The sequence below is a fragment of the Pristiophorus japonicus genome, chromosome 10 (assembly GCF_044704955.1).
Source record: "Pristiophorus japonicus isolate sPriJap1 chromosome 10, sPriJap1.hap1, whole genome shotgun sequence".
NCBI lineage: Eukaryota > Metazoa > Chordata > Chondrichthyes > Pristiophoridae > Pristiophorus > Pristiophorus japonicus.
The window spans coordinates 196,168,934-196,179,020 of record NC_091986.1 but is presented as its reverse complement, the minus strand read 5'-3'; positions in this window follow the sequence as shown (position 1 = coordinate 196,179,020).

The window sequence follows — 10,087 nt, the reverse complement described above, 5'->3', positions numbered from 1 at the left end:
CACTTGGCTGAATGCCACAATCATGCAAATGAGCAGGCAGTACAAAGTTAGCGTGCTTCCTGCAGTCCTCCACAATGGTGTGGGTTGCTAACGCATCACCATCCCTATGCTCATTTTCGGGGACAAATCAATTTCTACGCCAACGGTTCTTACAGAGCAAAGAGAAACCATGTGAACTAACTGAGAGAGTGCTAGTTCGACAAAGATAAAGAGACGGCTTGCTCTCTCGGAAAGGTCACCCTAGACTGTCTACTACTGACTACTGATTCTCTGCCACAGGAGGGGTGTATGTAAAAGGCCTGTATTGTACATTTTAGTTTCAAAGGGAAGTCACGCTACATTCATTAACTAATCAGGGTGACATCTGTGCCAGAGGTCTGTAGTATAAACATAGTCCTTTTTGGGGTCATTAGTTATGTCATGTATGTAACCACAATGTAACACCACTGTATTACTGTATACACTCAACCTCGATGCACACCTTGACCACAAGGGGTGAACTTGTGGGAGACACTCCTTACCTGATCACACAGATATAAAAAGGGAGGTCCGATGCAGGGTCATCGTCTTTGGAGTCCTGTGAATAAAGAGTCAAGGTCACAGAGTGACCTTGTCCCCAGAATGTGCCTCGTGTGGTTTCATACTGTAGAGTAAGGACTTTACATTGGCGACGAGAAACGGGAATTCACGACCCACGAGAATGGCCACCGGTAGCACAGAGGAACGGTACTGTGTTGGGGAAGACTGGGATGATTTTGTCGAGAGGCTTCAGCAAAGCTTCGTTACGAAAGAATGGCTGGGGGATGCAGCGGCCGACAAGCGAAGAGCTCATCTTTTGACCAGCTGCGGACCAAAAACTTACGTTCTCATGAAGGACTTACTAGCACCCGAAAAGCCGGCGGACAAAACCTTTGAAGAACTTAGCAAATTGTTCGGGGAGCACCTCAAACAGGCAAGTAGCATACATATGGCCCGACACCCACCGACGTCGTGAAGGACAGAGCATACCGGACTTCGTAGCAGACCTCCGGCGTTTGGCCAGCCTCTGTAAGTTCACAGACGCCTGCAGCGGGGAGCTGCTAAGGGGCTTCTTTAGCGAGGGCATTGGTCATGCGGGAATTTTCCGCAAATTAATTGAGACTAAGGATTTGACCTTGGAAGCGGCGGCGTTGTTAGCTCAAACTTTCATGGCGGGGGAGGAAGAGACGAAAATAATATACGCGCGCAATTCTGCCTCTAACGCAGCGATGGATCAGGGAGTCAACATCATCAATGCGACTCAGAGCCCCACAGGCAGGCAGGGACAGTCCGACACTCCCCAGGCAGCAATAGATCCCAGAGTAGGACTTCAACAGAGACAATGGCAGGCTGAACAGACATTCACATCTTCACAGTGGACAATGCGGCCCGGGATGGGGCCATTGACACCCACTAATAGGGTACTTAAGAGCAGTCAAAGGACAGTCAGCGCGGAATGCCTGGCCATAGTCCCTTTGTTCCCAACAATGGAAACTTTAACTCATGCTGGAGGTGTGGGAGAAATCACTCAGCTAGATCTTGCAGATTTTAACAGTTTGTCTGCAGGAACTGCAATCTCAGTGGCCACTTAGCTCGAATGTGCAGGAAGCCTGCAACCAGACTAATATTTGAGGCGGATGGACCAGAAGAGGGTTCTTTGAGGCAGGATGACTTTTGGGGCAAATCGATGGACGGCGAGGTTCAGCGGGTCCATGTGGCGAATATTCACAGTTCATACACCAAAACACCACCAATGATGATGAGGGTTTTATTAAACTGTATCCCAGTATGTATGGAGCTAGACACTGGGGCCAGCCAGTCACTCATGGGCGTTCAGCAATTTGAGAAGATATGGCCACTTAAAGCCAGCAGACCCAAATTAGCACGTATTGAGACACAATTACGGACTTACACTAAAGAAATCATTCCGGTGCTAGGCAGTGCAATGTTGGCTGTCACACACAATGGGTTAGTGAATCGGCTGCCGCTTTGGATTGTCCCGGGCAATGGTCCCACACTGTTGGGGAGGAGCTGGTTAGCCGAGATGAACTGGAAATGGGGGGATGTTCATGCAATGTCATCTGTGGAGCGAAGTTCGTGCTCACAAGTCCTACAACAATTCGATTCACTATTCCAACCTGGCATCGGAACTTTCAAAGGCACTAAAGTAGTGATACACATCACCTGGACGCCAGGCCAGTGCACCACAAAGCCAGAGCGGTGCCGTATGTGATGCGGAAAAAGGTCAAGAGCAAATTGGACCGGCTGTTGAGAGGGAGCATCATCTTGCCTGTGGAATTCAGCGAATGGGCGAGCCCCATCGTTCCCGTCCTAAAAGCGGATGGCTCTGTCAGGATCTGTGGCAACGACAAGGCCACCATCAATCGGGTGTCCCTACAAGATCAATACCCGCTCCCGAGAGCGGAGGACCTCTTCGCCATACTGGCAGGCGGCAAGCTGTTCACCAAGTTGGACCTCACTTCAGCCTATATGACCCAAGAACTGGCCGACGAATCTAAACTACTGACCACCATCACCACGCACAAGGGACTGTTTGTTTATAACAGGTGCCCGTTTGGCATTCGATCAGCAGCCGCGATTTTTCAACGAAACATGGAAAGCCGGCTTAAATCCATTCCTGGAACGATCGTATTCCAGGACGACATTCTCATCACGGGTCGAGACACTGAGGAACACCTCCACAACCTGGAGGAGGTGCTACGCTGACTGGAACGGGTAGGCCTGCGACTCAAGAAATCTAAATGTGTGTTCTTAGCTCCTGAGGTTGAGTTTCTGGGCAGGAGGGTTGCTGCAGACGGGATTCGGCCCACCGAATCCAAAACAGAGGCGATTCAACGAGCACCCAGGCCCTGCAACACATCGGTGTTGCGTTCATTCCTGGGACTCTTGAACTATTTCAGGAACTTTCTGCCAAACCTGAGCACGTTGTTGGAGCCGCTACACGTGCTCCTGAGTAAGGGTTGCGATTGGTTTTGGGGGGAATGTCAGGAACGGGCTTTTGATCGGGCGCGAAACCTACTTTGTTCAAACAAGTTGTTGACCCTGTACGACCCCTGTAAAAAATTGGTTCTGACATGTGATGCATCGTCCTATGGGTTGGGTGCGTGTTGCAGCAGGGCAATGCTGAGGGTTGTTAGCGTGAATGTTTTCTTAGAACACTCAGAGTCGGTTCCAACGCCAGATGCGGCCTTTATTAACGCTCAGCGGGGAGGAAGTCTCAGGACTGAATCCAGGCTTCTCACCACAGAACAAAGGGTTACATGGATTTTTATATGTTTTACAACAGTTCAATACAGTTACTCAGCCCATCACGGCTGGATACAATCCAATCACAACGATTATAGATTACATATAGGTTCTTTTAACCCAATAGAATTCCCCTGGTGCCTCAGGAACTATATGTTCAGTTATTGTCAGCTCGGGCTGATTGATGAACTTGTTACAGGAGATAGGTTCTCTCTTATCTCTTTCTTCTCGGAGAAATAATTGGTTTATTATTCTTATCCTGCTTCCAAGGCATTCCTGGTAGTGGGCCTCACAGGGTTATTGCTCAGTCAGAGCTCAGTCAATAGTTGACAGCTTGACTACCTGATTTCCCATCATGCCTGGGCAGCCATTTTGTATGTGGCCACCTTTAGTCTTATATGAGTTTAAATATCCAGCAGGTGCCTAATGCCTAGTTTCATATATATATATATATCTAATCTCTACAACAGGGTCAACTACAACCTGTGGCTTATGTCTCCAGGTCGCTCTTTCAAGCAGAACGAGGATATGGGATGGTCGAGAAGGAAGCGCTTGCATGTGGCTATGGTGTAAAAAAAATGCATCAGTACCTCTTTGGTAAGAAGTTTGAATTAGAGACGGACCACAAGCCATTAACATCCCTATTGTCTGACAGTAAGGCTAGCAATGCCAAGGCATCAGCTCACATACAGCGATGGGCTCTCACGCTGGCTGCTTATGACTACTCCATCCGGCACCGGCCCGGTACTGAAAATTGCGCTGACGCGCTCAGCAGGCTTCCACTGGCCACCACTGTGGGGGCAGCGGAGCAAAGTGCTGAGATGGTCATGGCTGTCAATGCCTTTGACCAGCGCAGGCTCCCCCATCACAGCCCGCCAGATCAAAATCTGGACAAACAGAGATCCCCTCCTATCCCTGACTAAGAAATGTGTCCTGACTGGGGATTGGGCGCCCGTACACGGAGCATGCCCTGAGGAGGTCAGACCGTTCCACAGATGGATGGATGAGCTCTCCATCCAAGCCGACTGCCTACTATGGGGCAGCGGGTAGTTATGCCCCAGAAGGGCAGGGAGGCATTCATCAGGGAACTCCACAGCGAGCACCCAAGCATTGTGCTGATGAAAGCCATTGCCCGGTCACACGTTTGGTGGCCTGGAATTGATTCAGACCTGGAACATTGTGTTCGCAGGTGCACGACGTGCGCCCAGCTGGGTAATGCCCCCAGGGAGGACCCGCTCAGCCCGTGGCCCTGGCACCACCAGGCCATGGTCACGCATTCATGTTGACTACACGGGCCCGTTCATGGGTAAGATGTTCCTTATTGTGGTAAATACGTACTCGAAATGGATCATGCACGTCATCCACCACCGTGGAAAGCCTACGTGTGATCTTTGCAACCCATGGCTTGCCGGACATGCTGGTTAGTGATAATGGCCCATGTTTCACAAACTACGAATTCCAAGAGTTTCTGTCGGGCAATGGCATCAACCACGTCATGACTGCGCCATTCAAGCCGGCCTCCAATGGCCAGGCAGAACGTCTGGTCCAAATCATTAAGCAAGGTATGCTCAGGATTCAAGGACCCTCCCTACAATGCCACTTAGCGTGCCTCCTGCTGGCCTATAGATCCCGACCGCACTCGCTCACGGGGGTCCCGCCCGAAGAGCGACTAATGAAATGGACTCTCAAAACTCGGTTGTCCCTCATTCACCCAGTCCTGACCGACATAGTTGAGGGCAAGCGCAAGTCACAAAACGAGCACCATGACTGTAATTCGAGGGGGAGATGTATAGAAATAAATGATCCTGTATTCGTCCTCAATCACGCCATGGGGCCCAAATGGCTTGAGGGCACTGTACTTGACAAAGAGGGGAATAGGGTCATCGTGGTAAAACTCAACAATGGTCAGATATGCTGTAAGCATCTGGACCAAGTAAAAAAAAGGTTCAGCATTGACACGGAGGAACCTGAAGAAGATCATGAGATGGAGCTCACAACACTGCCAGTGAATGAGCAACAAGAGCACTCAGAAGAATGCACAGTCCCTGCGGTCAGCCCGGACAGGCTGGAATCACCACAGGTGACAGACACTCACATTAGTGTCCAACAACCAGAGCCCCAACTGCGGTACTCCACGAGGGAGCGTAGACCACCTGAAAGACTAAATCTATGATCCCAATAAGACTTTAGGGGGGGGGGAGGTGATGTCATGTATGTAACCACAATGTAACACCACTGTATTACTGTATATACTCAACCTAGATGCACACCTTGACCACTTGTGGGAGACACTCCTTACCTGATCACACAGGTATAAAAAGCGAGGTCCCACCCAGGGTCATCATCTTTGGAGTCCTGTGAATAAAGAGTCAAGGTCACAGAGTGACCTTGTCCCCAGAATGTGCCTCGTGTGGTTTCATACTGTAGAGTAAGGACTTTACAAGTTAGGACCTTTTATGCCATTAATTGATTTCTGACCTACAGCTCAGAAGATTTTTATGGCCAAATTATCTGAGAACTTCCAAGGCCAAAAGCTTGGTTGATGGTTTGCTTCGCTTGTGTTGGCTAAAAGCCTTTTCCCCAAATTCAGTTCAACTGCTGTGAACTCCATTTTGTGCGATCAGCTTTTAAGCTAAAATTCAATTTGAGGCAGATTTTAGGACTTTTCCCCGACCAAACTTGAAGGCACCTTTTGGGCAATTTACGAGGCACTGTTCCTGCAGCGCGCTGCCATCAGCTGCCCACTCCAGTCGGGCAGCCAATTCTCAGTTCGTCACTTCCAGCATTCATTATACCCTGTGACCGATGGTAACATAATGGCCAGGAATTTCTCTGCGTTTCCGCTGCATTCTGGCAAAGATATGGAGGCGAGGTGGGAGCAGTTTTGAGGAAATTCCTGACCCATAAGCGTTGCCACATTGTTTAGGATGCGAGAGACAACCAAATATTTGCAGTGAGTTTTGTGCAAGCAGTTCTTTCATTTTAAAAATACTTATTTTATTGGAGATTTTTTCTTGTTGCGCTGATCCTTTCCTTTTTTTTATTGGTTCCTGGGATGTGGGTGTCGCTGGCAAGGTCAGCATTTATTGCCCATCCCTAAATGTCCTTGAGGAGGCGGTGATGAGCTGCCGCCTTCTTGAACCGCTGCAGTCCGTGTGCTGAAGGTACTCCCACAGTGCTGTTAGGGAGGGAGTTCCAGGAATTTGGCCCAGCGACGATGAACGGTAATATAGTTCCAAGTCAGAGTGGTGTGTGACTTGGAGGGAAACATAGAGGTGTGGTGTTCCCATGCGCCTGCTGCCCTTGTCCTTCTAGGTGGTCGAGGTCACGGGTTTCGGAGGTGCTGCCGAACAAGCTTTGGCGGGTTGCTGCAGTGCATCTTGTAGATGGTACACATGGCAGCCACTGTATGCCAAAGGTGGAGGGAGTAAATGTTTAAGGTGGTGGATGGGGTGCCAATCAAGTGGATTGGTTTATCCTGGATGGTGTCGAGCTTCTTGAATGTTGTTGGAGCTGCACTCATCCAGGCAAGTGAAGAATGTTGCCTCACACTCCTGACTTGTGCCTTGCAGATGGTGGAAAGGCTTTGGGGAGTCAGGAGGTGAGTCACTCGCTGCAGAATACCCAGCCTCTGACCCGCTCTTGTAGCCACAGTATTTATGTGGCTGGTCCAGTCACATGTTGGATTTTTATGCATATTAGAGATCTGCCTATTCATGCATGCATGATTACAATTTTAATTAGCATATAAACAAAAAGAAGAATTAGAACAATTTCAGCATTAATTTTCTGCTTTGTCATGGTTCATTTGCTACCAGAACTGAAATGCATGTGAATCACTTTCTATCTCATATTTTCCAGATTTGATCGCATTGACCCATTTCTTCCAAAGGATCAATTTTTTCTCCCCTTCTGAAAATGAGCACCACCTATAACTTTGCTATGCTGGCCCTTCTAAGTATCCCAGACAAATCTAATCCTCTTCAAATCTCATAACTGCAATATATTTTCCATCCGTGGGACACGGGTTGCAATGAAGAGTGGGAATGCTGGCTGAATTTTCAGGGCACTGAGGCCAACTGTGAACCAACTGCTGCCCTAACTCTGATCAGTTAGGTTACCACAGACTAAGGATAAAGCTAGGACCTTCTTGGTCTATATCGCTCAGGACCTCACCACAACAAATAAAGCCCAGACATTACTATTGGCAATTACCAGTGGTCCAGCACCTAATGCATTCATGTGACATTTCTCTATCCCACTATTTTGACACAGGTATTAATTAACCTGTTTATTTTTACATGGTTTAATACTTTCAAAGATAACGCCCAGAGGAATGTCATCCAAGCATTCACTAGCTAATATTATCAACTGTCATTTCTAGGCTCAAATAAAGAAGGAAAGTCTAGCATTTACATAGTGACTTTCAGGACCACTGAATGCCCCAAAGTGCTTTATAGCAAATAAAGTACTTTTTGAAGTGTAGTCACTCTTGTGATGTAGGAAACGCGGCAGCCAATTTACGCACAGCAAGCTCCCACAAACAGAAATATGATAATGACCAGATAATCTGTTTTTTTTTAGTGATTGAGGGATAAGTACCATCAAGGACACTGGAGATATCTTGGTGCTCTTCTTCGAAATTGTGCCATGGACTCTTTTTATGTAAACCTGAGAGGGCAGATGGGGGCCTCGATTTAACACCTCATCAGAAAGACGTCAACTCCGACAGTGTAGCACTCCCTCAGCACGGCACTGGAGTGTCAGCCTAGATTTCTGTGCTCACGTATCTGGAGCAGGACTTGAACCCACAACCTTCTGACTCAGAGGCGAGTATTGTGTTCCTAACACAGATGAGACTGCACACAGGGAGGTTAAAGTAACAGTGACCTCAGTCTTTATTAAAACACTCCAGAGTGAGGAACAGGCCGTAGGGGCCGGCTTATAGACAATGCTCCCAAGGGATCCTGGTATCCCTTGGGACTTCAGGGGATGCGCTCCCTGGTGGCGGAACATGGGAGTGCATGCTTTACAGATACACCTCACTCCATCCCAAAGTCAAAGTGAAAACTATTACAAGATGAGGCAGTCGGGAGTCTTTCTTTCCCTGGTGGACCGCCTCGGTACAAATGTCTGTTCTGTGTGTTGGCAGTGCCCTCGCTGGGCTGGCATGTTGTTGGCCCTGCAGGGCAGCTGGGTGAGCCTGGCCTTGCTGGGCTGTTGGGCGTGATGGGTTCAATTTCCTGGTCCGGGGTGGTGTCGTTGATCCTCTCGGTGTGTGATGTGGGCTCAAAAAAGGTGGTGTCTGCTGTGGGTTATTCAGGGCAGTCTGTGAACCGCAGCCTTGTTTGGTCCAGGTGCTTTCTGCAAATTTGTCCATTGTCTAGTTTGACTACAAACACCCTACTGCCTTCTTTAGCTATCACTGTGCCCGCGATCCACTTGGGACCATGTCCATGGTTTAGCACATATATAGGGTCATTCAGATCAATTTCCCGTGACACAGTGGCTCGACCATCGTTTACATTTTGTTGCTGCCGCCTGCTCTCTACCTGATCATGCAGGTTGGGGTGAACCAGCGAGAGTCTGGTTTTAAGTATCCTTTTCATGAGTAGCTCAGCCGGGGGCACCCCTGTGAGCGAGTGGGGTCTCGTGCGGTAGCTGAGCAGTACTCGGGACAGGCGGGTTTGGAGTGAGCCTTCTGTGACTCGTTTAAGGCTCTGTTCGATGGTTTGTACTGCCTGTTCTGCCTGCCAATTGGGGCCGAGGTGACATGTTTGATCTCATTGCGGGTCATGAATTCTTTAATTCGGCACTAGTGAAACATGGCCCGTTGTCACTGACCAGTATGTCAGGCAGGCCGTGGGTGGCAAACATGGCCATCAGGCTTTCAATGGTGGCGGTGGTGGTGCTTCCCGACATTATTTCACATTCAATCCATTATGAAAAAGCATCCACCACCACCACCAGGAACATTTTACTGAGAAACGGGCCCACATAGTCGACATGGATCCTCGACCATGGTCTCGAGGGCCAGGACCACAAACTTAGTGGTGCCTCTCTGGGCGCGTTGCTCAACTGAGCACATACGCTGCATTGCCGTACACAGGACTCTAAGTCAGAGTCGATACCGGGCCACCACACGTAGGATCTGGCTATCGCTTTCATCATTACTATACCCGGGTGTGTGCTGTGGAGATCCGAGATGAACGTCTCCCTGTCCTTTTTGGGTAGCACTACGCGGTTACCCCACAGCAGGCAGTCTGCCTGAATGGACAGCTCGTCCTTTCGCTGCTGGAACGGCTTGATTAGCTCTTCCATTTCAACGGGAATGCTGGCCCAGCTCCCATGCAGTACACAGTTTTTTACGAGGGACAACTGAGGATCTTGGCTGGTCCAAGTCCTAATCTGGTGGGCCGTGACAGGTGATTTATCATTTTCAAACGCTTCCATGACTATCACCAAGTCTGCGGGCTGCGTCGTTTCCACCCCAGTGGTCGGCAATGGTAGCCGACTGAGAGCATCCGCACAGTTCTCGGTGCCTGGCCTGTGGCGGATGGTATAGTTATATGCTGATAGTGCGAGTGCCCACCTTTGTATGCGGGCTGAGGCATTAGTATTTATCCACTTGGTTTTCAGCGAACAGGGATATGAGGGGCTTGTGATCGGTTTCCAGCTCAAATTTGAAGCCAAACAGGTACTGATGCATTTTCTTTACTCCGAACACACACGCTAAAGCCTCTTTCTCAATCATGCTCGAGGCCCTCTCGGCCTTAGACAAGCTCCTGGAGGCATAGGTGAC